This window comes from Mchenga conophoros, linkage group LG7 (genome assembly GCF_057382185.1).
Source record: "Mchenga conophoros isolate Kocher_MC1m ecotype Shallow Benthic linkage group LG7, M_conophoros_male_GT1.1, whole genome shotgun sequence".
NCBI classification, from domain to species: domain Eukaryota; kingdom Metazoa; phylum Chordata; class Actinopteri; order Cichliformes; family Cichlidae; genus Mchenga; species Mchenga conophoros.
The window spans coordinates 54865785-54893029 of record NC_140532.1 but is presented as its reverse complement, the minus strand read 5'-3'; the positions used below and the strand labels follow the sequence as shown (position 1 = coordinate 54893029).

The 27245-nt window shown below is 40.1% G+C and overlaps 1 long non-coding RNA gene across 1 annotated transcript; it reads left to right on the top strand.

Annotated features, from left to right (window-relative positions):
- Window positions 1–113: 113 nt before the first annotated feature.
- Window positions 114–26681, top strand: LOC146571171 (uncharacterized). The gene is made up of 3 exons (XR_014893077.1): window positions 114–349; window positions 3639–3700; window positions 26503–26681. It is a non-coding gene; the product is annotated as an uncharacterized LOC146571171 (long non-coding RNA).
- Window positions 26682–27245: the final 564 nt, after the last annotated feature.

Here is a 27245-nt window from a genome sequence, read left to right as displayed (position 1 = left end):
AAAGAACATGATAAATTAATGAAATTATCTACGTATTTCTAAGTACTGAGTGCTCAGTGAGCTTTAAGAGTCTTATTCTTAAGCACATTTCCCTTGCACCTGGTACACAAGGTTTGAGCAGTCTTTGAGATAAGTAAGAGGTAAAACACGTATCATATACATTTGAGTGACAGCGCTGTGTTTTCTCTCAGAGAGAAGATACGAAAAAAACAACTTGTGCCAGGGACTGTAACCTCAGTCCCGTCGGTTCTGTCAAAACAAAGGCCTGTTCATCCATCAGTCCTCTCATCTGAGTCCACATCTGAGACGCCGGGCCTCAGCATGGACGACAGCTCTGTGGGGGCTGGAGGTATGTTATGACTGGTCTGTGTGTATGGTAGGGGTTCATTCCTGGTTTAGAGGTCATGACAGGTAAGATGTGGAACTTGGAGACATAGCTGTTGTAGTCCAGCTTGATTTCCAGAGTCTCTCCTGAAGTCAAGCATGAAGAATGGTTGTTTTGGTCAATTACCTCAAGTACTAGTTGCAGAGCGTGTCAAAATAATACAATATTAAGATGAAGTTGTTCTTCCATAAGCATCATGTATACGGCACTCTAGCAGGATTGGTGGATGCAAATTCAATCGCAGATTTGAAAAACAATACTCATCGAAAATAATGGGCAATCTTTGCCGCTGATGAATTAAATTTCAAATCATTTCCTAAATGGGCTAGCTAGAGATAGAAGTGATCCCAACCAATAATATGCATGCACATATTACCCTCAGAGGCACACAGACACCATACACGGCTGCTCTCGCACACACACACACACACACATTTGCAGGCATCTACACACAACCATCTTGCTCTCAGCATGGCCTGCGCGAAGCTTCCCAGACTAAATTACAAATGTTTCAGTGGATTGGAGTTGCAGGACATAATGAAGCAGTGCGGCACGCTGAGAGGTAATTACCCAGCAGCACTCCTGCCGTTCTGCAGCCCTGCGAGGTGAGAGAGAAGATGAATAGCCAAAGTACAAAACCACTGACCCCTCAAAAGTTTCATTTACCATCTCCCCCCTTCTATCTCCCTCCCCCTGGTTTTGGGGAGCTTGGAAGAGGTAATCATCTAGGGACAGTTTTGGTAGGTTGATGAATGGTGTGTGTGGCTTTGGTGCTCGTACGCACATGCACACCTATTTATCTGCTCCGGCCCAAACCCAGCCGAGCAGGGCTAGAGATGTGGAGCATGCTGAGCCTTATTGAGTCACCAGGGCTAGCTGAGTGAGGAGACAGGCCAAGGGAGGAGGAGGAGGATGGGAGGGGGTGGAGGGATGGAGCGATGGAAAGAGGACAGACCGCCTGGCTCGGAGACGTGGAGCCGATCAATTTTCTCCTCCAGCCTATCAGTCATGTCCTCTCACTCTGTCCGTTTCTGCTGATGACACACTTTCTCTGCCCATCGGCCCATTTCCAGGCCAAGAGCGAGAAAAGAAAGTCTAGCTGTGTGTGTTTGTCTTGAATGTGCATGTTTGTGTGTCAGTCTGAAACAGAGTGAGAGAGTGAGAGAGAGCACACACCTGGGGGTTGTCCAAGGGGAGAAGTGCTGAAGACGGCGGGGGCTGGCTTCTGTCAAAGTTTCCTCTCCCACGAGTACAAGTGAGGACTGAGAAGAAGGGAGGAGGAGAGCATATAGCAGCAGCAGCCCCTTAGGTGAGCCAGACTCAGCCTCCTCTCCCAGGCGTGCCAGCGAAGGTGGCAGGATCCAAAGCCTTGTCAATGCATAATGCATTAGAGGCCTCCTTCTCCTGACAGCCCCCTCTGCCGCCTTCCACTCCAGAAGCCTGCCCGCTAATCAAAAACGACACATCCGAATGTCCGGACATACACACATGCGCATGCTTGCACGCCCAAACAGACACACACACACACTCGGGCAGAAATTTACTAATCAAAAAGTGTATTTCCTAGAGGCTGACTCCCAAGAGAAATCCAGCTGGAAGAAATTGGAATAATTTATTAGCTTACAAGTTTTCGTTGACAGTTAGCCCGAGGCTATTTATCTCAGTAATAGAGAACGTCTCCAATGTGGCAAAATTGACCAAATCAAACAGCTTTGATCAGAAAATGAATCTGGCAAGGCTGTCTGTCTCTGGGTGTCCCGTGAGGCGAGCGTGAAACAAACAAAACTGAGAAACAGAAACTGAGAGAGAGAGAAAGAGAGAGATTATTTAACAAGTGACCACTGGGGGGAAAAGAGTGAAGGATAGGCTCACACTGCAAGTGAAATCTCTCACTATGAATTATTATTAACGCAACAAAAGGCGGCCGTCGATATTTAAAATGGAGGATATTGCTGGATAAATAATGTGACAACAGCAGAACATCAAAGCAATTTGTAGAGTTTACGGTCTCTCTTCATCGAGTTTGGGATGCCATAAATTGTCCTGCTTTTTCATATTACAGCAGCAGAATAGCTAATTCACTTTGTCAGCTACAAAAACAGGGAAACAGACAAAAACAAAGGTGACTGTCTGACAGAAAAAGTCCCATCAACACTGTACTCAAGATGCCTGCTTTTGTGTGTACTTGGATTATTTTCTCTTCAGTTAGGCCGATGGTCCCCATTGTTTTTATCTACTCACTCAGCCCTGTGAGATGGACTCAGGAATGTCTGCTCCCTCAACATCTTTCATGTTCAAATGAGTTCAGCTGGAGTCATTTTAAACTGGGTCTGGATAACCTTTAGTCAACCCTTTTTCAGTAATTGCTAGATTTATTAGTATTAACAGTCCATACATACTTTACGGTGTTGGTTTTAGCTACTATTTTATTCATATCTTTACTTGTAGTTTTTAGCGACCAATTTCACCTGTTTCCTATGTTCAACTAATATTTCATTAGCACTTTTAGATAACTGAGTCAGTATTTTTATCCTGCAATTTGAACTATTAATCCATGATATTCTTTCTAAATAACTGACATGCTAGCCGTGAATTTAGCTAGGTAATTTATATTTTGTTCACAATTTTAGTCAGCTGGCTACTATATTTAATTTATTCATAGGCCTAATGATATTGCTAAAGAACCGAACAGCTACTATATAAGCTACATGTTATTCATAATTTTAGCTAGCTACTATTTTTCTCTTTGCTTATCTATAATGATATTGCTAAAGAATTCAACTTCTAGCTATAACTTTAGTTAGCTAATTGATAACATTTTATTTAAGTTTTAGGTAACTACTGTATTTAAACATTAATTCCTAATTTTGCCGTAGGAGATAGCGGTCTACTAACTAGAAGTTTAATGGTTCAATTCCTGGCTCCTCTATTCTTTATTTTTGAAGTATCCCTGTGCAAGCTAGCTGCAAGTAGCATCATCATCATAGCATCATCTATTTAAATGTGTTTGTGAATGTTGAATTTGTTTAAAAAACAAAAATAAAATGACTGTGTTAAGGAGGAAGTAGGAAAGTGTTTTGAGTGCTCAGAGTAGAAAAGCATATGTGTGTAGTCTATTTATTTATCTGTACCCCTAGCTAATAATTTCAGCTATTTCTTTGAGCTACTCTTCTCTACTTATTATTTTGATCTAGTTAACTGTTCTGCTCAGACTTGTTCAGGTCTGCTTACAGTTGCTCATCTTTCCATGTAGGCCCTGTCTACTGCAGAAGTTCCCTCTGGAGTAGGCCATTTATACCGCTGATTTGGATTCAAGTGAGTTATAGTACAACAATCCATGCACTCTTGTCCACTATAATACAATTCCCATTTGCAATCTCTGAGTCCTAAAGGGATGTGGAGATGCTTCTAAGCCAAATCTATTTCCACTCCTGCACAGTATATCTCTGTCACTCTGTCTCAGTGACAAAGACACTGAGCCGAGCTGTAAAACATGCTTTTGACATGATCCCCAGACATGCCTCTCACGGTGAGGGACACATTCATTTGTCGAGGAGACTGACAGACAGTTCAAAGGGTCATCGGGCTGACACCAAAAGGGGACAGTAAACACACCACAACCGTCTCAATTAGCAGCTGATTCACAGCTGTCACGCATGGATCCCAAAGATAGGTCTCATTATGTTAAATGGATGTCAATCACACAAGCCTCAGGGCAACAAAGCGAAGGAGGCGGTGCTGGAGAGAAGCGAGTTAGAGAACCGCGGCCCTAAATGTGAGTTCCAAAGAATGACATATTTTGCAGTGTTTGAAACGATCAAACAAGTTTCACTTACGCAGAATAGAAAAGTCAGTTCAGCGTTTCTTTCTTGACCTCCCAGCTGAATGGAGAAGTTTATAGAACAACAACAAATTCTTTCCATAAGTGTTGAACCGCGCAGCAAAGAAACAATGATTGGATCACGGCAGGAAATTTCTCCATAGACTGGCATTAGCATTGACCCCCATCCTCCTCCCTCCCCCACCTCCACCTGTTCTGCTCCACGCCTCCTCCCACTCCTCGTCCTCTCCAATCTATCCGCCTAATGAATTTTTACCTGGCACAGGCTGTTTTAAACTCCATTTGGACTCGTGCCTACAATTACCTCCTCAGAGTCTCCAAAGTAACTGCGCACAGCCTAATTAGTATGCATTATCAATTAACAAACTTAATAGCTGGCAGATTGATTGGATCCTCTGTAGAAGGGGGCAGAGCTGAAGCGAAACACCAAATGAAAAATCATCTCCCCACGCACTTCTCATTTCTCTTGCACACAGATTCATGGATGCCTGTGTTTGAATGTTTTAGCAGTTACTTGACATTGTACATGTGTTGTTACTATATGTGGCTTTTTGGAAAATATATACAAACACATTAATTTACATAATGCCGTGTATTTTTAAAAATGCAGCTTTGCAAGAAGTATTTCATTACTTTATCCGTGTGACTGCACTGATGCCACTGATGATACATAAACATCTTATATTTTAAATTTATTGTTTTTATTATTATTATTGTGGCATCACTGTGTAGCCAGTAGTTTATCATTTTATCATCTCAAGTTAGAACAAATGGTGACTACTATATGAGTAGTATTTGATACTTTGTTTCATTGTTTTTGATTTAGTATAATGAGCAAAATATTGTATAAAATGTTACTTTATTAAATCACACGTGATGACCTGATTATAGTTCATGTGTGCAGTATGGTTCAGCTTTCTCACATTCAGTCAGTCACTGTCAAAAAAATAATACTGCCACTATTCAAAGAAGCACATTAGTTTAAGCTCAATCATCTCAGTCCATAATCATAAAGCTGATTTCATCCCTATCCTTAATTTTTGCACAGCGATTCCTGGTGCAAAATATACCTGTGTGTGTATTTATAGCACTTCTAATAACTTATTTTCCACCAATGGTGAATGCATGCAAAAAAATTCACTATTATGTCATATAAAAGAAATAAAATGTAAAAGTACATGTATTCAGTGGTGACTGAGATGTTTGGATAATCTAAGAGTTCTATTATAACATTATATTTCACTCTATAAAAGTATTATTTAGAGTCATGTACATATAATTATATTCATGGTTGTAACCACCTACGATGTCATCAAGGTCTGAACTTCAGTATGCTTTTTTAAACAAAGACAGTAAAAAATGCCATGAATCAATGTCTGATTTTCAACGTGACTTTTAATGTGAAAGACTCTTTGGGAATTCTACAAATTATACAAACCCCACAGGGAAGTAAGGAACTTTTTTCATCGTGCCATTTTCATTTCAAGCAATGAAATAACTTTTATTACTTTTTTTCATTGTTTTATAAACACAACAGTCATCTTCTATATTTCTTTGTCTCTGGTTTTGATTTTGAGTTTAAGTTTTGGTTGTATTGCAACTCCAGGACCCAGCCTCTTCTAAAGTGTAGCTTTTTCTACTGTTCATTGGAGCATTTTTATTATGGTGCATAAAGAGTAAAAAAAATCTGGACCTCAATAATTTATAAAAGCTACTTATGCCTCTGATTATATTATTATTCATCTATAATTATCTTAAGTTCCAGTCACTGATTGCTGGTTTTTAGTGATTTACAAGTTATGCTAACATATAACTATGTGATGAGTTCATCGTAGGTTTAGGAAAACCTTGAATATTCACCAACCACTCATTCGCAAAGTATGTGCAGTAGAATTAATTTTTTTCAAAGAATGAAAAGAAGTACAAGTAAACTATAACCTTGTAAATTGTATATGTAAAATGTCTTTGGTTGGCACACATATGTGAATACACTGATCTTCAATTGAAAGCACCAATACTGCACTATATAAAGTAATGAGCTATAATTAATGCCAATTCCTGCTTAAAAAGGGTAAATTTAGCTAATTATTAATGTAAGAGTTTTTTAAGTAACTAGATAGATAGCTGTGAAATAAGTGAAGTTGGTATTAATGTAACGTGAAAGTATATTAATTGATTAACTGCAATACTAAATCAAACGCACTGCTTTTTAACATTGCATATTTGTGATAAAGCCTTGAGATGAGATGAGACAGAAAAGGACACTTGCAGTACTAGGAGTTTTAGGAAGGAGAAAGGTGGATGATGGGAGCCGCAAGGGTGAAAAATGAAAAACAGCTTCACTGGGACACATGTTAGGCAAAAGAAACCCAATTTGTCAGGGAGATGAAAATCATAGTTAAAGGATTCATTTTGTGTACATCGACATCACCATTAAATTGTGCTGTCTGACATAAAATTCGCTGAATGGATGGGAACGTCAACATTTTTCACTCTTCTCTTAATTAATGCCACCTGTTTCCCCAAAACCTTTTAGAATCATTTCTGAAGGAGAGAAACGGATCACCTGCTGTGTTACTGGCTTCCCTACAAAAAAGCCCAAAAGCCCAGAAGAGATCCAACGGGACTATTATGTTCCAAAGTCTTCATCTGACTTTGTTATTTGTGTGCCAAGTAGGGATATTATCCAGTTTGTCAGCACTAAAGTCTGTAACTTCAGCCCACTTTAAAGGACTTAACATTCTCCCAGTCCAGACTATTTAACTGAAGCGTGTGTTTATGAGGGAAAATAACCCACCTTAATATCACTCTTTATCCACAACACTAATGCTTGAATAACATTCATAAACGCATTACCAAAACATGTTTGACAGAGTCGTTTTAGATGCAAATTGGCCAATACGTCCTCAGCTTAAAGTGCGCTGTCTGTGGTGCTAAAATTTAATGCTGCATTGATTCACCGTGTGTGCATTGTAATGAACATTTTCACTAGATTCAAATTGTTGGATTAAAGAAACTCGTTTATTTACATAAATATCAATAAGCAGACATTATGACAATTATCCGCCCTATTGGCCACAAACTTTATATGCTTGAAAATATACTTTATTTTCATTAGGAGGCATGAAATGCAGTCATTAGTGCATTAATTAAGGCCACTATAAACAATTATCTGGGTTAGTTTCTAATTTCTACACAGAGCTACTTAGGACAGCACAAAGGGCATGAATTCCAGCAGCAAGTAAAAGAACAAATGGAATAATGTTTGTGCTTTATGGGTGTTTTTTTTCTTCTTCTTCTTTTTGTGGCAGAAATGGCTTCTCAGCACAATAGCAGTGGGGTCCAGAGGATAAGGAAAAAAACAATCCATTACCTGGTGCAAACAGCGGTTGTCGAGATAGTTCATAGTGCGGTAATACAGCGGCAGAAATGTGCTGTAAATGCAGGGAAGCAGCGAAATTGAAGAGTCACATACAATAAGCGTCACCTTAGCGGTGGGGTGGGGGACAGTGACCGCAGGTGGGAGGGTGGGGGAGCCCGGGGGGCAAATTCAGCATTACCTTTGGAAACACTGCTGCAACTTTGCAGCAATGACAGAAAAATTGGTTTTTCTTAAATTAAAGAAGTAAAGCTGATATTTATTGAAACAATGTAAAAGGCCGACTTGGGGTTGAAACCAATGCAGTACAAGAAATGACAGGATTGTTGATGAGTGTCATCTTACTACAACTGTCAACCAAATGTCAACCACTAACAAACACACCTTAATTTTTTGCTCCATGTTTCTGAAATCTGACTATGATCAGTGTCTTGCTAACATTTACAATAGAAAAATGCAACATTTGTGGTGCCTAGGTTACTAAGATGGGCTTATCTTCAAAATATCTTGACATTTCCAATAGAAAATTGTCAGGAAATAGAAATAAAGTATTTATTTAATGTCACGGCCATCGTGTTGGCATCGTTTTATGTTCCATTTAGGTTTTGCATGTATTGATGCATTGATCCCCTTAGGTGGATTACAAGTACTTCACAACCATGTAAAAGTACTCAGCTACTTGATAAAAAGTGCAACACAATACCAAATGTGCCTCTGAAACCATCGATGAAAGCTCCCCATGGTGCATGGTGTGTATAGGCAACAGAGAGGGATGTAAATCGCAGACTAATTAAGGAAGAGCCCACAGGTCCCTGTCCAGTTTAGCTTTTAAATTGTGTCTAATCGACTGAGAGCACGTTTAAAAGGCGCGAATGAGTGACTTATCACTAGTCCTGATTCGATTTGTGGAGCTAAATGAACATTTGAAGGGTTTCAAATGGCTGAATGGGCTCTTAGCACAAAGCAGGTTGTGTGCTGCCATTAGGTTCTGACCAAATAAATATATATGTTACACATCATCATCACAAAAAACTGGATCAGTATTTCACTACGAACAATGTGACACATCAAGGAATCTATCAAGAGGCACCACAGTGTGTTTGTGAGATAGAGAGAGCATACAAGGGCATTCAGTGTTGTGTGTGCGATAGCTGTGAAAGCCTCCTTCATCGTCAGTTTTTTTTCCAGTCTTTTTTTTTTTTGCACTGATGTATATTTCGCTGTGCGCCGGCCTTAATTTTGATTTATAGTCCGTCCATAAATTAGAAAAATATGTTTTAGAATTCCATCCCCTGGAAAAAGCCCAGCCCGTGATGTCAGGGGATTGGGTGATATTTAAGATGTCAGAAATACATATTGGATTAGTGCGCTTTGTTCCCCCGCAAAAGCAGGTGTTTAATCATAGCTGATGGCTGGAGCGAAATGCGTTAGGACAGGCCGGGCACCAAAAAACGGGAGCCGCGTTCCCATTGCGATAAATCATACGGCCCAATGTTGTTCCACTCACACTCACATCATGCCCTCCCTCTTTTTACCCCTCCCTCCCAACATCAGTCTCGCTTTGGCACGCGCACGCTCACTAGTAGTAGAGTATCACGTGCTGCCTGGCCACGCGCTTCTCTCTCACCTTTGCACTCGCAGGGTTAAATCAACCGATCAGCAGTGTAATTGAAGCACTAGTCCATCATCTGATATGGTGACAGCAAAACAGTTATTCCCTTTTATTAATTTACATCTGATTCTTTGGGCTAATCGACACACACACACACACACACACACACATTTGTGTATATATATATATATATATATATATATATATATATATATATATATATATATAGATAGATAGATAGATAGATAGATAGATAGATAGATAGATAGATAGCATGAGCACAGGTGAAGTCTCCTGTCGTCGTCCTTTCCTCAAATTCTCATGAATAATCCGGGCCCTTTTGAAACTCGTATAAATCTAAATGACATAAATGAATGCGATCAATCATTTTGGGGGGGGGGGGGGCTTTAACTCGCGCCTTTCTGGAACTATAATATATTTTTTGTTGATATTAGTATCTTGATAATCCCACGAGGTCATTTGCTCACCTAATCATGGCTCCACCTCAAAGCCCCACACCATCGTCGGCACCGTCATCATCTTAAACTTGATTACCGCGCCCGGGCTGTCCAGCCATGAATCCGCGAATATATATATATATATATATATATATATATATATATATAAAAATTTTCCCCGAGATTGATGAGAGGTTCGGAGCCCAGAGGGGATGCAGGGGATGGCGAAGGGAGACGTTTAGAAGAGCAAACATTTTCAAGGTCACCAAGTGAACTGGAACCGGGGGGATGCATGGAGAAAATAGTGCTTTTTGACACCAGCGCGCCGTTTGATTAAAAGGCAAAGTAATGGGTTTAAACACACGCAGCGAAAATGCCGCCAGGCTGTGTTGGCTTTTTTCCCCCGCAAATTACTTAACGGTGCAGTGATGGAAATAAGGTTGTAATGTTTGGTAATGAAAAAGAAAGCCTATATATTCTTTTTTTTTCTGCTCTTCTTGTTTTCTGACACACAAATAGATTGCCTGAGCTAATAACCGGGGCGCATTAGATTTTTTTTCTTTTTATTTCTCCAGTGTGGGAATTGGAACACATTTCTTTTTTGCACTGGTCAAAACGATGAAACATAAGACGCTTTTGTGACGGGTGAGACTAAAAGCCTGCTCAGGATTTGAGAGAGGAATTCGAAGAGAGAGGAAAAAAACTATTTAGTTGGGGGGAAAATGTCAAGCTTGCATTTGTGGGTTAAATAGGGGCCTTGAATGCCTCCTGGTGACACCGGGGATACCTGCGGAATAAAGGAATCTGCAGAGCAGAACAAAGAGGATTGCAAAACACACTGGAAGATGATTTAATGCAAGGTGCGTGGAGGAAAACAACCTCGAGCATATTAGCTTCTAGAGAGAAGTGCTAATCATGCATGGTCGCCAGTGGGAATAAGCGCCTGCAAATCAAAGCTGTATGCTTGGCTAAATATAGGCTTTATTGGACATGGAAATTCAATAATCAAACTACCTTGGAAAAGAGAGCAGAAATCCACTGAGGGGCTCAGAGGCCGCTGGATTTTTTTTCCCTGAGTCTGTCTGTCTGTCTGTCTGATGGCTGTGCTGTTTATCCTGGAAGCAGCTCTTCAATGAGTCTCTTAATTCCTCTCTAATTCCGTGTGTCAGGGCTTTGCATCCCCGCTGTCCCGCCCAATGGCCCTTTGTCGCCCCCGTTTTCAGCTCTCCCCGGCATTACTCAGCTCAATGACACACGGCAAATTGCATTTAATAAATTAGCTTAATGGATTCGACGATCGGTTAGCGGGCACAGTGTTTCCTCTGGTTAAGCAAAACATTTATATCCCACAATCTCTCCCTCTCTCTCCCTCTCTCTCATACTGTCGCTGTTACGTCACAAACAGCTCTGCGGGAGCGCGTGCTTAATTGCTCACCCTTCTCTAGGCCATGCGCAATAATTTGGCTTTGCTTGTTTGTGAGTGATCCGAATTCATTCACGACTTCGTGGCTAAGGGCTCCTACTCCTACTGAGTCTACATCCCTGACCCGCACTGACACTTGTGCGTAAAAGGTGATGCCAAATCATGCTGAATCACCATCGTCATCACTATCAGCACGACCATCATCTTCCACTCATAAAGCTATACACTGGCTGCACGCGGTTAAATGTCACAAACCCTCATTCCCCCCTCCCCGCCACAGCAATCCTTTATGGCCTCTGCATGTTTGGTTGCGCAAAACAATCTCATCGGACATTATTGATGTTACAGATGTTATAGTAATCAAATTACTGGCCTGTGAAGGGCCCCTCTGTCTTCGCGCCGTGTGATGAATTATAGTAAAGGTCATAGCCTGCTGGTGCTTTATGGAGGGTTTGTATGTTAACGCTCAGGTGATTGCCTCCAGGGTCGGCTGGCCAGCCAGGCAGGTACCTCGCACACTCACACATAAACCATCAGGTTGGAGGTTTTTGATCTCAAGAGGAAAAAAAAGTGGAGGTGGGGTCACTTTTTTGATAACACAACTTTACCTTTCCTATTTACATTTAAGTTCAGCATATGGGAAACAAACAAGTGAGATAAACAGCCCTCAGTTTTGAAAGTAAAAGAAATAAACAGGAAGTTTTGTTTATTAGAAAATATATATCTATACATTTCCAATCCCTCTGTGCTATAAATCACGGAGTTCAGTAAAAAGTGTTGTACTGGAATTCTTCATTATCCATGACTTTCCAATGAACCAGAGGAAGCTCACATTGTTGGTTTAGATATCAGATTTTTAATTCTGTAAGTGTACAAGAAGAGGAATTATAATTTTATGTGATTATTGATAGTACATCAGTATTTCTCTTGTTATTGGTGTTAATCTTTCATGCGCTATAAAAATGAAAGACCCAAAAAAAAACCAGTGCTATAGTTATCAACCTTATTTTTCCTGCACATTTACAGTTGATTTTTTTATGTATTTATTTGTAATGGTAATAAAGACATGTTCCTTGGCTATAGCTGGTTGGTTGATATATATAAAGTTCTATTTAACACTTAACGTGTCATCCAAATACAACATTGATTTTTTTCTTATTATGACAGTAAATCAGGATGTGCAAACATTTTTAATGTACCTGTAACTGTAATAAACGTATTCATTGCACGTATAAACCTTTAAATGTTTGTAACTTATAAGATGATAATAATTTGTTATATCTTTTTAAATATGAACATTACTAAAGAAGTAGTTAAATCATGTGTGAACATGTTTGTTCCCCCTGTGGATCTCATTTTACCCAGACTTTATCTTAAAATCATCTGCTTTTTAGACATCACAGTCACATTATCATCCAAGTTCATCAGCCTTTAACAAACTCAAGTTCAATGAGTTTTTTATTGTCATTCTTATATATGCTTATATATTCTATATTCTTATAAATTCATAAGAATAAAATTTAATTTCAACAGGAACATGATGTAGACACATAATGTACACAGTGGTACTCAACTGTACTTAAAAAAAGCAAACACACAGTTACTGTAATTGCAATTACCACATTATCAGCAGTGTACCGACAGTAACTGTATGGTGTTTGTTGTTCTGGCAACAAGTTGTAGAAGAATATCGGTGAGTGTGAGGAGGAGGAAGCACTTATAATAATAAACTTCAGATACTCGTCACTTTAACCTCTGCAGACTTACTCTGGGGTTATGTGGTTATAATAAAGCCAATCTTTATTTTAATTGTGTAATGTAATATTGTCAAACTACCCAACGCAGAACTCTTTCCTAAGTAATTTACTTGCTGACAATACATGAGTACAATACATTTATTAAAAGAAAACAACAGTCAGTGGTGATTAAACATGTTCAGTCTGTAGTCCAGTTTGGCTCTGTTCTTTCTTGATTTGGGGGTTTACATTTTTAAAAATTACAATATCCGGCTATTATAACATCTATATTAATAATGCCATGTAAAATGTGCACCAGGGAACCTTCAGAGCTTTGGTGAAGTTCAGGTCTGAGAAGTCAAATAGATGAAGCTGAGTGAGGAAATCTGTGATCTCCAACATCTGAGCAAGTACTACACTGTCAATTATATTTATTATTGCTTGCATCCTTTGTTTAGAAAGCTTAATAACAAAACTTTTTATCATGTCTATTTTTATTGCTAATTACACATTTTTAAAGCCTAAAGATCAAATACCTAGACACCCAACAGGTACCAGAACCAGATCCAGGCTGCTGTTGTAATATAGGTTACTGTATTGCTTTCATGCTGAAATAGTTTTGTAGATTTGTGTCTTGGTGGCAACTTAATCTCAAGGATCACAGAAGATGTTTTCAGAACTGATATTAGTCAGATTTATGTTTGCTTGCTGCACAGGTCCACACTTGTTTTATTATTATTATTTTTATAATAATAATTTTAAGAAGTGGATAACACTTAGCTCAATGATCTCAAATGAGGCAACACATAGACGCATTAATGTGTACTTTATTTCTCGGAGAAGCTCGTAAATCCAGTGATTTTCTTGAATTCATTGTCCCCACAGAGGAGGTGCACTGACTGGTTTGGGCAGGGGAGGGGGTGTCTTGGCTGTCATTCTGGGCCACATTAATCCACACGCAATTAGGTGTCAGCGCGCCGCTGTTCGCAGTTTGATGATAGCCTTGGGTTGCGCACGGCGGAGAGAGCCCTAATCAGGAGAGTAAACTCCGCTATATTTCAATTTGGGAGGGCGCTCTTCCGCTCCAGGGGGGCTGTGGCACCGGTGATAAATAAAACGCCCATTTACTCCCCCACCCCCCGCATTCGCCCACCACAGACATCCAAACTGCGCTCGCCACCAGGCCTCGTAATCATAGTCCGCATTTGGACGGCGAACATAAATCACACAATTGGAAACGCCATGATTAGAGATGCCAAACTCAAACAAATGCAGCGTGTAACCTTGTCAGCCCGGCGAGCTGATATGAAATCATCTTCAATGAGAAATGAAACTAAATGGAACAAGTTGACACTTAAACCAAACACTGGGTCCCTCTCTGTGAACTTCAAATAGCGTTCGCGAGGCACGAAACCGAAATCCACACGATCGCGTCCAGATCACAGTTGTAATCTTAACCTAACAAGATTACCGCCGCCCTCTCGTGTAATCCCCCCGCAGTATTATGACACATCTGTTATTAGCACATGTGACAAAGGTGTCGGTCTGAGGGGGCCGGGCCTTTAAACTCCTTTCAAATGTTAACCAGCATGTTCTTGAAGCCGCTTAAATTGTTAATTGGCTGAACGAGTCCATTTATCTAATCCCTCAGTTTCCTCGCTGTCCTCAAACTCTCCAAACCGCCAGTGGATTTGGGCTCAAGTGCTGCACACGATCTCTATTCAAATATTTCCATATGACAACTGCTCACAGACCACTCCAATTAAAGGCCAGTTGCTTTCTATTTAAGCCGCCTCAAAGGATCTCCGCTGTGTGCGTGGCGCAAACAAAAGGATCTTTCCAAAGCGTTTAGCCTCCCCGCCCACCCCCCCAAAAAAGTGACTCCGGTCGACCTAGATCCGCCCACTCAAAGGCCATCTCAGGGGATTAGATGCTGGATTTAGGAGAAGAATTGAGGTTGCAACACTCTCTTTCCCCCAACTATTTCTTTTCTCTTTGCGCTAAAGAGGCCCTGTCTGTGCGTGATCAGCACCGTGGAAATGAGATGCGCATTTAAATCTGAGAGCAGTGTCCGCCGCCTGTGGCCATGCGCTGCCAGGAAACCTGCCCCGCCTGGGGGTTAATTAAGCGGCCTTCAGAGCTGCAAGAGAAGGAGAGTTCAGGTTTGATTCTCTCTACATCTGTGATTCCTAGCAAATTCACCCCCCCCCCCCCCCCCCCCCCCCCATTGCGTATAAAGGGAGGATTTTTAAACAGTAAATTAGCATTCAGATGAGGTGCATTACAGCGCTGGGCTGCAGAGCGGGACAGAGGAAGAGTTAAAGATGATACATTTTTATGTCCAGGGGAAGATACTGATGAGTGCTTGTGACACAGCCTGCATTCACGAGGCAAAGTTTTTGTCTTTTTTTTTTTCTTGTAATCTAATCTTGTGGTTTTTCTTTTCAGTATTTAACTAAAAGAAAAAATGATGTGATTGATCACTATTTCATCTTCAGGTTCCTTGCCTTTCGCTTATTTTCTGCCACACATGCACACGTTAACATTACATACGTTGCATTCGGGTTAGAAAGGTGTGGAAACGCGGTGTCCCTCCACTCTCTTGTCTTCCTTCACACCCTGCTCTTACGATGTGTATGTTTTCTTTGTGCAGCTGCTATTCCTTCACAATGTTTGAACATTGTCACATTTCAAGCACCTACACCTTTTCCTCCTACAATGCCACACGTTTTACACTTTGTGTTTGCCGGACCCAGCCTTTGTTTTCTCATACTCTATCCCAGCTGCAAATTTCAAGTTGGGAAACAACAAATAGCTTTGCTGGGGTGGCTCTTAATCGATCAAGATGCCAAAAAGAGTCCCTGCTCAGACAGGAGTGATTTTAGAAGAGAGTAAAGATCTGGAACATGATAAAGAGGAAGAGTTTTCAGAGCAAGAGGCTTTTTTCGCCTTTCTTGGACAGGACAATGCAGACTTTAGACAGGAGAGTGGGGAGTGAGGAGGGATGACACACAGGAAATGGTCTGGGGTATAATCCAGGCCCTGCAGTGAGGTCACTCACCTTCAGGACATGGGTCATCAGCTTAACAGGTGAGCTATAGCAGCATTGTCAGTTCAGAGTCTGTCAACTACAAAACAAGCTCATCAGCAACCATTAAGGAGAGAAATATGGATGCCAAAAAATTGTGAAATTATGAAATTGATTGGCCCTCTTGCCCAAAGATTGGTTATAGGTTAGTGATAGGTTAAGAGGCAGGGTACACTCTGGGCCACCCTGCATGACTGCCAGCGTGGTGCAACCAGAGCCAATATAAATGATGGTTACTCATGTGCCATCAAATCTGATTTTGAACTTTGCTATCCCTGATACTGGGATGTTCCAGATCCAGTAACAACAAAAAGAAGAGCTGCAACGTGTGTGGGCCCAAGATGGACAGGAAGACACTGTATTTAATTCAATTCAGTTTTTTTTATAACCCATCAAATCACGACAACAGTAACCTCCAGGTGTTTTATATTGTCAGGTGAAGAACCAGCTATAGAGAAACCCTCAACAATCAGGTGACCCACCCTGCACTGAAAAAAAGAGCATGTTAGATTTACTTAATTCAATAGTGGACATTAGTTGCACACAGATGTTTTGCTTTGGCAGAAACTTGTTTAAGTTAAAGCAACACAACTTATTCATATTTAATAAACCTGTGCATTTTGTGTTTATAAAACATGATTGAAACATGTTTAGATGAAGTAAGTTGAGCTCTTGGAATATTTTAATCCTTCACAAATTTGTCATTTTATTCCAGCACTATTCAATAACTTTTACCCCAATACTAATTGGTTACTTAAATACTACATGTTGTCTTCATATTAACATATTGTTCAACAAAGTCTAGAGTCTGGTTAACATAAAAATTGAATGGATTTGCAACAACTTCCTTCCTCCTTTCTTTACCTGGGTTGCAGGGAAATAACCCCGAAGTGATAGGTTAAGAGGCAGGGTACACCCTGGACAGCTCAACAGTCTATCACATAGAGACAAACAACCATTTCCACTTACATTCACCAGTTAACCTAACTCTAATAACTAGCAACTAACCACTCTTACTAGACTGTATCATGACATCTCAACGAGATCAAATTAAGTTGTTGAATTTCATACAGATCCTACATGATTTAATTACGTTCAAGATAGAAACACGAAATTATTTTGTACAAATTTGTAAATAAAACAACCACCCATTTTCTTTTTTTTTCAGTATTCCAAAAAAAAAGTAGAGGTGGCTGCTCAACTTGAATGAGATGGATGCCTTCCTCAAACCAAGATCCAAAGTGCGCGAGCCAAAATCACGTGCGGTGTTGCAAGATTTAACATTGCTTTATTATTGACTTACTTCACTTGAACTTGATATGAACAATTTAATATACCCTCTCTGCATATCATGTAGTATCTACACTATATAGTTACGCTTAACTTTAAAGCATGATGCAATTGTGTTAAATACATAAATGCTTACATAAATCCAAGAGATGGGCAATCCCTTTTTTCAGTCTGAGGGAGCACTTGGCAACAGGAGGAAGGAAAAACTCCCTTTTAACAGGAAGAAACCTCTGACAAGCTGTTCTCTGATTCATCCACTAGAGTGTGAATGTTATATAGAAAGCATGCATAGGGAAAATAAAGCGCTTGTATGAATGGGTGTCAATGAGCAGTTTGAATGCTCAGGTAGAGCAGAAAAAAAATTATTAAAAAAAAAAGTGATAGTTACAGTTATCTGATAAGAGCAGCTGTTCTTTTCATGCATTTATCAAACACACTCCGTATTCATTCACAGTGCAGCTCGGAAAAAAGTAATGTAGTGAATTTAGTAACTTCCTCGAGAAAGAATTATCAGCTGATTACCCTTTCCGTTTCCATCTTCAGTCTGAAATTGCCTTCACTATCTTATTTCCACGGGGAGGGGAGGCGTTCATTTTCTCCATCTAATGACTAGAGGTCAATACATCTTCTTCAGCCTCACATCATCTAAAGTTAACACTGATGCACAGCAATGTCAGCATGCCGGGGTTTAAGAATTCAGCGGTGCACAGTGAAACAGTTGAGCAGAGGTTTGTTTCCATATTTGCGCAGTAGTCATGCGTGAACGCATCACAAACAAGTGAGCGCGAGTCTGCGGGCCACAACACTTAAAAATGCTTCACAGCAGCTCCACAGTGTCAGTGCCACGCATGGCGGTGATTAGCTGACCATCAGCCCCCTGTAGCACTCAGTATACACAGTCTTCAGCCTAGAAGTCACTCCATTATGTGGAGTGATTCAAATGTTTGGATCCATGCAAGCAGCATCTCCATTAGACGTTTCCTGTATTTACTTGCAAAGCTTGTACAATTAAAAGAAACTGCTATCATTGTTCCCACAAAACAGATTCTGTTCATGGATATTTATGATGATTCATGAGCGGGGGGTTGACTTTGACGGTGGGAAACCATGCAGTCAGATTTTATTTTATTTTATGTTTTTTTAATGTTTTATTTCATTATTATAATTTACAATAGATTTTTTCTTTTTTTACCTTGGCGCTCATCAGTTATAAATTTATGAGTTTAAGTCAGAAGATAGTCAGAGATCACAAATTTGGCAGGTTTTATCATGGTGTATTCATAAAGTAGTTAAGTATTGGCAAAATCTATATGTTTTTTAATATGAAAGAGCGCATTTGGTAAACCTCACGATAAATGCAGGTAGGTTCAGTAAGATTTAAGAGATGCTAATACCAACAAAAATAATTTGATGCTGTTTATTTTCTCAGTTAATCAGTGAATTGTTAAGTGTAAACTCTCTACTTCCCGGAGGTGTTAGAGGCAGACAGTCCAGAATGCACATTAAGACCAATAAACAAAAGGTACAAATCCTCACTGTTCTCATCTGCGTGGTTGAAGCTCCGATTATTAGCAATAACTGCAGAAATTCACTGTGTTCTAAGGGGAAATAAACTCATGCAAACATAATGCACTGTGTAACAAGAAGAAAAACAGCAGATACGACCGCTGTCAGTAACCAAATCATGAGGAAGGGCACAGTCAATTTTCTAAATGCCACTAAATTCCTTGAATGAACATCCCATTCACTGAAAGCAGAAACAAACACACACACAGAGGCACTTCTTCTCTGATTTCCAGGCTCCGCTCTGGCTTTTATAATCATTGAGAGGAACGGAAGGCTGATGCAGATGCAAAGTGTTTGCAGGCAGAGAGCCCTGGCACTCTGCTCGCTGTGCTTTATTGTGCGCTCGCTGTCACATACAGGTCTTCATTAGGAGCGTCGAGAGACTTGGCGAGGGGGCTTTTGTGCGCGTGAATCACTGAGGTTTATGTGTCTTTTTGCACCACTAATATGCCACTATGTCAGATGGAGTCTGCTTTAGTGCAAGCCTTTATGGGGGCAAATTGGTGGCGAATAGGACAGCGGAGCACTTTAACAGCACTCACCTTCTTCTCACCCCTTTTAACTTATTAACTTATATTAACTCATTTTAACCTGTCAACTGCGCTGCGTGTGTATCCCCAAATAAATCACAGCGGTGCGTGCAAAAGAGTGTATCTCAGTGCAAAATGTGTTTACCCCTGTGTGAAGACACACACAATCAAGCCTTTTTTAAAAACACCCACCCACACACCTCCCCCACCACCTCCCCCACTACCCCCTAGTCACTACTAAAGCAGCCAATCTCCATTTTGACTGCGTGATCACTTTTTAATGCACTTGAGTGGTTTTTAAAGTGCAATAAAATGCTAATTAAAGGCTAGTGGCGGGGGTTTTTTTCTCTTAAAGCCTGACCATAAATGTGTTTTCTTTTTGTGCACGCTTTCACTGTAACAAGGGGGAACTACAAGCATGAGTCAATTGTTAAAAGCACCTGCAAGACGGCCCTCGGTGAGCTGTGCTTCTTTTGAAAGAATAAGAAAATAGAAGGTGAAGAACGTCGCCTTTGAAAGAATTAGCAAGTGGCCGGGCTTTCTTTTTCATTTGAAGGGTGGGTAAACTAGAGCATAGGCCTTTAAACCTCAAGTATGTTCCACATTTTCTTTTAAGAAAATCATATTAAAATGTTCAGTTCAGATGAGAAACTGCAACTATTTTTATTGGCAGATTTCACAATGAATCTTATTCAGTTTTCTCACCCAGTTAAAACAAATTCTGTTGTATAACAATTATAAATGATGAAAACAAGCGATTATGTACCTACATATGAGCCAATTTGAATACGAAATTCAGAAGAAAATCTGAAGCCATATTGAATTCTTGTTTCATTTTGTTGGAACGTTAGAAATTTAACAGCCAGAAAAAAAAATCATCATGTTTTTAAGAATTCAATGTTCGGCAAATTGCAGCCTGAATGATATCTGAGCAAACATCACCTGTTGAAATGTTCGCAGTATTGATAGAAATCAAACTGGATGGTCACGTGGAGATTTCTGGAGATTTTGAGAGAGAAAAAAACTCATTGTGAAAAATGGGATTCACTGTGATTTCTTTTTTCTTTTTAAAAAACAAATTGGAACGTACTCTTATTTGTCCACTTCTTTAGATACATCTGTTCAACAGCTTGTGAATGCAAACATTTACTCAGCCAAACATATGAAAGAAACCCAGTGCAGTTAGGTATTTAGGTATGATCAAGACGAGGTGCTGATCTTCAAACCGAGCTTCAGAATGAGGAAGAAAAGTGATTTAAGTAACGTTGAACATGTCGTGTTGAATTGCTGATCTACTGGGATTTTCCCAATTGCACACCAGTTCTCTGGGAGAAAGACCCTTGTTGATGTAAGAGGTCAGAAAAGAATATACAGACTGCATCAACCTGATGGGAAAGCAACAGTAGCTTAAACAGCCACTCGTTACAACCTGAACACATAGCAACTGAAGCAGAGGAGCTACAGCCCACACTGAGTGCAAGTTAGACCAGTGGTCCCCAATCCCCGGGCCATGGACCGGTACCAGTCCATGAGTTGTTTGGTGCCGGGCCACGAGAGTTGAGGCTTGGGTGTGAAATGTATGGTTTTAAGGGTTTTTATCGTTAAATATTTATCATTTTTATTGTTAACTCAGTTTCCCCAGGTCTTTTACCGTGTGTTATGAATAAATCTTCTTTTTTTGGGTACCGCTACTGGTTTTATTTTGTTGTATTTATCCGCAACACCTCAAAGGCTGGTCTGTGAACATATTGTTGGTCATAAACTGGTCCATGGCAAAAGAAAAGGTTGGGGACCGCTGAGTTAGACGGTAAGCTAAGAGCATGAAACTGAAACTACAATTTGCACAGCCTCATCAAAATTGGATGATAGAAGATTGTAAAAACAGTGCCTGGTATGATGAGTGCTAATTTCTGCTGCAACGTTTGGACTGTAGGATCAGAATTTGATATAAACAGCATGAAAGCTTGCATCCATCGTGTCTTATATCAAAGGGTCAGGCTGGTGGTAGTATAACTGTGTGGGGGATATTGTCTTGGTGCATTTTGGGCCCCTTAGTACCAACTGAGCATTGCTAAAACACCCAAGCCTTCCTGAGAATTGTTGCTGACTACTCCCAGTCCTTGTCAAAACAGTGTGCCCATCCTCTGATGGGTAGGAATCTTTCAACACCGTGTAACAAAACTCAGATCATCTCAGACATGATAATGTACACAAACGGCTTCCACAGTCACCAGATCTCAATCCAACAGAGCAGCTTTGGGATACGGTAGAACAGGAGACGGCTGACCAAACTGTGGTCAAGCGGGCAGCGAATACTCTTTTTACTAAGATTAAGGCACTTTTTTTATTTTTGAAACATCTAAAAGACAAGCACAAACCGATATATGTATTCTACTTTGTATTTTATTTTCACTAAAAAAGTAAAAATATATTAGTATAGAAAATACCTGTTAACTGTTATCACACATTTCATTTATAGTGTCACTTATGAAATACCATGTAAGTACTTTTTCAGACTACATCAGTGACATCTTTAAAAGCATATTTCAGCAAGTAACCTATCAGAAACCCTTCGCTCCTCATCTCCTCTGGACTGTAGATCGATAAATGTGGGAAACCAAAAAAGAAAGTGAAAAATCAAATCAGCAGAGCTGAATGTGTCTGTCCTCATAATGAGCCTCTGATTGAACATTTCACTGGGCAAACATGTAGTCATTAGTCTCTGTGCTCCAAGGAAGCATTTAAAAGAAACTTCAGTAGGAGAAAAAAAAATCAAATTACAATACAGGAGTCACAGGAATAGCTGTGAAGCATCAATTTAAGCATAATCACCACAATTACTGCTCCCATGGGTCTACTGAAGTTACACTGTGATTGTTTTCAGGGAAGAAGAAGAAAGAAAACGTCTTTGCGAAGATATGACACCTATTCCTCAGATGTCACACATCTTCTCGTTGCTGTGCGGGTCTGTGTTTTAAGTGCATTCAGCTCATCAAGGGAGCATAATTTTGTGTTTCCAGAGGATTAACTGCATTAGCGTGTTGTGAAATGATCAGTTGCTGTTTATGCACTGCAGACTTTTACCAATCAGCCTGAGAAACAAATCAAATACGCGTGCATATGTGTGTGTTTCATGAGATAGTTTAAAGGGTCAGTTCAAGGAAATTACAGACATCGTTTTGTTTAAATTAACTTTTTATGGCAACTTAAATGAAATCTAAGGAAAGAATTGTGTTGTAAATACATGTGAAAAGTGAAAATATATGCTGTCTGGAAAATAACACTTCCAAAGTGAACAGCGTAGTAAAAATGGGAGTTTTTGACTGAGTTTAAGGAGATTTTCTAAATGTGTTTGCTAAAGTGAAAAGAAAACAAAAATATCATCGTCGTCCTAAATGATCTCCCATTGCCCTGAGTTGGAAACCTTTAACATATCCAGGCATCAATTTAACCACCCAGAATATTTTTTCACTTCCACAGCAGTCTAGCCCACTGGGCATAAATTAATCTGCCAGGCCTGAGCATTTTTTTAAGCTTTGTTTTGTTTGTATCCTATCAGTCTTCTGTCACCCTTAATTGTTTTTACACATCTAACAACAGCTTGTGGTAAGTCAATCTATAAAATATGGCCTTAGCGATCAAACCACATTTATGTCATCTAAATCTGAGAAAGGAGCAAATCTACTCTGCTTAAAGTTCTTAGCTTAACGTTTTTGAGGTAATGTGACTCTTCTGGGACTCCAGTAACTTTCCTTTTGTATCTCATACTAGGTCTTGGTCCAGCCCCTCAGTTCACTTCCTCGCCCCTTCTTTTAAGTCAGCTCTCTTTCACGAAGCTTGGGTAATAATTGTGGTTATAAAGCTTAGGAATGTCTGGCCATTCTTTGTGTCAGAAAGCAGAATTATTAAAGCTAAACTCATGGGCTAACAGCATTAAAGGCACAGTAGGTGATTTTTTTTTTTTTTTGAGGTTATACAATAGAAACGTGGGTAAGATCAACATCACCATCCCACTTAATTGTGTTTTAAGGTTTGTGGTTACAGATCGGTTTAAGTTCCTTTTAATTCAAAGTTTAAAAATACCTCTTTAAACTATATATGACCATTTAACATTTGTACGTGTATATTTTTATCATCTCTTTCTCATTCTGCCTCTCTCCTCCCTCATTTCCACTTCATCCTCTTCCTCCACACCTCAGGCCTCATCTCCTGAATTAAAGTCAGGTCACGATATTGTGACAGTTATTTATTGACAGCAGATCAGGCACGCTATCCTCCTGTCTTAAACAACAACAGCTGGTTATGAGCTAACATTATATCATCTAATTTTAGGCTCGAGTTTCTTTCCCTCTGATAAACATTTTGATTACATTCTTCTCACATTGTATGAGTTTATTTGCTAACTGTCTTTGAAGTGGATCCATTTCAAAGAAAGTTTCACTAATAGTAGCTAACAGCAGCAAAAATAGCTACATTTTATGTTTGAAAAATTCAGGATAACCTAAACAACTCATCTCAGTATCACTGTCGATGATGATCATTGTCAATGATCATGACAATGAGTCACTTACTGACTCATCGCCTCATATCCAACTCCTTTCACAAAGTTGTATAGCCTCTTCCACAGCGAATAGACGTGGACACCAGCTGAGGTAAACAGAGGACTCAGCTCAGACTCACTACAGTACAGTATAGGGTCTACCTTACAACATAAAGCACCTTGAGGTGACTGTTGTTGTGATTGGGCTCTGTATAGTTTTAAGAGTCTCAAGAGTTGGGAGTTCGCCTTGTAATCGGAAGGTTGCCGGTTCGAGCCCCGGCTTGGACAGTCTCGGTCGTTGTGTCCTTGGGCAAGACACTTCACCCACTGGTGGTGGTCAGAGAGCCCGGTGGCGCCAGTGTCCAGCAGCCTTGCCTCTGTCAGTGCGCCCCAGGGTGGCTGTGGCTACAATGTAGCTGCCATCACCATTGTGTGAGTGTGTGTGAACGGGTGGATGACTGAGTGTGTAAAGCGCTTTGGGGTCCTTAGGGACTAGTGAAGCGCTATACAAATACAGGCCATTTACCATTTTACCATGTATTAAAAAAACGGAATAGATGAACGAGTTGTTTGTCCTACAGCAGCCACCATAGCCAGGATTATGCACTTAAATTGGGATGGGTCAGGAAACAGAACTTAGCCGACTGCCATCTGCAATCTACTGACATCTAGTGGTGAGATTTTGCACACTGTACCTTTAAGGATAATAACGGCAATAACTGAAAAATCGAAACAAAATGTGAGGTTCTTTACAAGAAGTGTCACCTTTATTTTTGACATAATGTACTTTCCTGAAACATTTTTTACTTTCAGAACTTTAAGTCTTATGTGATATTATTTGTTGTAGGCCACACGTGAGCCAAACATGGCCTGAGGGCTGGAATCAGCCAATGGGCGATCTCAATCAGCTTCTTAAAAGGAAAAAGATAAATAAATATTGGGGGAAAATATCTTAATGAATATCTCAAATCTGACTGTAGGCATTCCCCTATTCTTTTTCTAACCATTGATAATGTATTGCATTGATAACGTTAACCTGCTATAACAACAACTGAACCCTCGGAAACATGAAGCTGTTGTGCAACCCTGATTTTTTTTCCCCCATATAGATTACTCAACAAGGGTAAACGTGACACCAGAAATGTCTGAGGGACTTGGCCTGGACATTAAATAGTCTCTAATCTGCCATTACCTTGGTACAAAGTCTATGTGAAGTCTGATCACCCATGTGAGATGAGCACAGGTAGTAGTCCGGTTAATTTACAGCAAGCGAGGGGTCACCATGTGTTTTGTAGCCTCCACGCTGTGCCCGGACAACTCCCCCACTTAAACCAAAGAATTTTCAGTAGTAAGAACATAGCTGAAGCACACCTGTCGTGTGCATCAGATGAAGAAGGCCAACAGTCTCTAATCGGATTCTCCCGACACTGTCCGGGGCTCATGTGTGCAAACCACAGATAGTTAAAGAGATGGAGGCAGCTGCTGTGAAGTCCTATTTTAAAACCTCAAGATGAGTGTTTCTAGAGACAGGAAGTGACTAGCAACAGGCAGATCTTATTATGAAACCCACACTTACTAGCTATTAACTTATCAATCGCAAGCCATTAGCGAGTAAGCTAATGACTTGGATAATATATATTATATATTATTATATTATATTATATATATTATTATTAATATATATATTATTATGTGTGTGTGCACATTTAACTCCAATGCCTGACCAAGCGCTTAAAATGTTGCGTAAGGGATAGTTCTTCCAAACCACTTACACTACTACTCATAGTACTGGTTATGGCGTTGTTTATGATGATGATGATAATGGTGATAATAGTGACTATGATGGTAATGAAGACAGCACTGATGATGATAGCAAAGATTATGGCAATGGGTGATGTTGGTGATAATGATTGTGGTGGTGACAATAATGGTGAACAGGATGGCAATAGTGAGAATCATTGTGGTTCTAATGATGTCATTAAAAACCCATTAAAAACCAGTGGGTCATAGCTGTAGAAGTCCCAGTTACGGCTAGTATACAGTATGAATATGTTACCATCACTTTATAATACATCCGTGCTGTTAGAGCTCAGCCTTCACCCGTGGATGAGAGGGGATATGAAAAGTGTTGGATAACTATAATTCACAACATGACCTTTATTGGTTTTTGTAAGAGTGGAAGAGAGCACACCAGAAAAGATAACTGAACAGTAAAGACTTCCAAAGGGTTATAAAGCGAGAGAGCTCATGTGTTGTCTGTGAATGGCTTTTTAGGTACTGATAAATCAAATAAGTGGCAGACGATGATAAAGAAAGAGCTGCTAAGAGTACTATTTGCTTTGTTTGAGTCTGTATGAGAAGCTGACATGTTGATTAAACAAATGTAAATGTAATTTTATTGTTATGACAGAACTAAAACTCGAAATGTAGCGAAGGAATAATTTGGACTGCCACTGCCATCTTTGCTTATGCGTGCTGTATCTTTGTCTGCACTATCCGTGGCTCCTTGTCAGATGAACGAGGGGTTGATCAGACTGCACAGGCTAATGAGAAGTCGCTCTCGGTGGTAAGGTCAGACAGGCGTTTCCCGAGCCGGGCTCTTCTTTTTCTCTGCGCCATCGTTCCCTTCATCTCACTCTGCTCTGTTCAAACAGAGGCTGTGATAAGACCAAGTGAACAGGCCCATCATGTCACTGTGCTGCAGCCCAGTGAGGGGAACCGAATCAAGCTGTCACCGTGCAGGAGTGTTGAGGGAGAGGTGAAGGGGAAGAGAGGTAGCCGCCTGTTCTCCCATTCCCTCCACAGAGCCCATTATAGCAGGTGCCAACACTGGGAGACGCATGCACACACACTCTCACACTCACACACACAGTGTTGTTTCCATTACTTCAGAGCACATGGCACTGACTTACATTCATCTTCTAGAAACTTATCCAACCTTACACCAAGTCTTCACCCTGAAAATGTAATGTTTTATGTTATGACGACTTGATTTTGTCAGCCCAAGTGAGGTTGTACAATGAAAATAAAGGTAATTCTATTCTGCTATATTACCATGTCTGCTTTAGTTTAGCTTGTTAGCATTCTTTCTTCAAAGTTATATGATTGAAATCTAGCAGGCGATGAGCTACTAGCACAGAGTAGCACAGACCCATTTTTTAATCTCAGTGTCAGCATCTTAGCCTCTGTCATGTGTTGGTTTTTTTTTTCTACATTTTATTTACCCTAAAAAGTTACCTTATTTTGGTGAGAAGGTGAAATGCTAATGCTATCATTAGTAAGCTTAGCTAGCAAGTCACACTCATTAGGGAACTAGGGACTCAGTAGGGAACACGCACACACAGATATCAGATAATTAGTGATGACATACTAAAGCTTTACTCACTAAAGCTGAAGC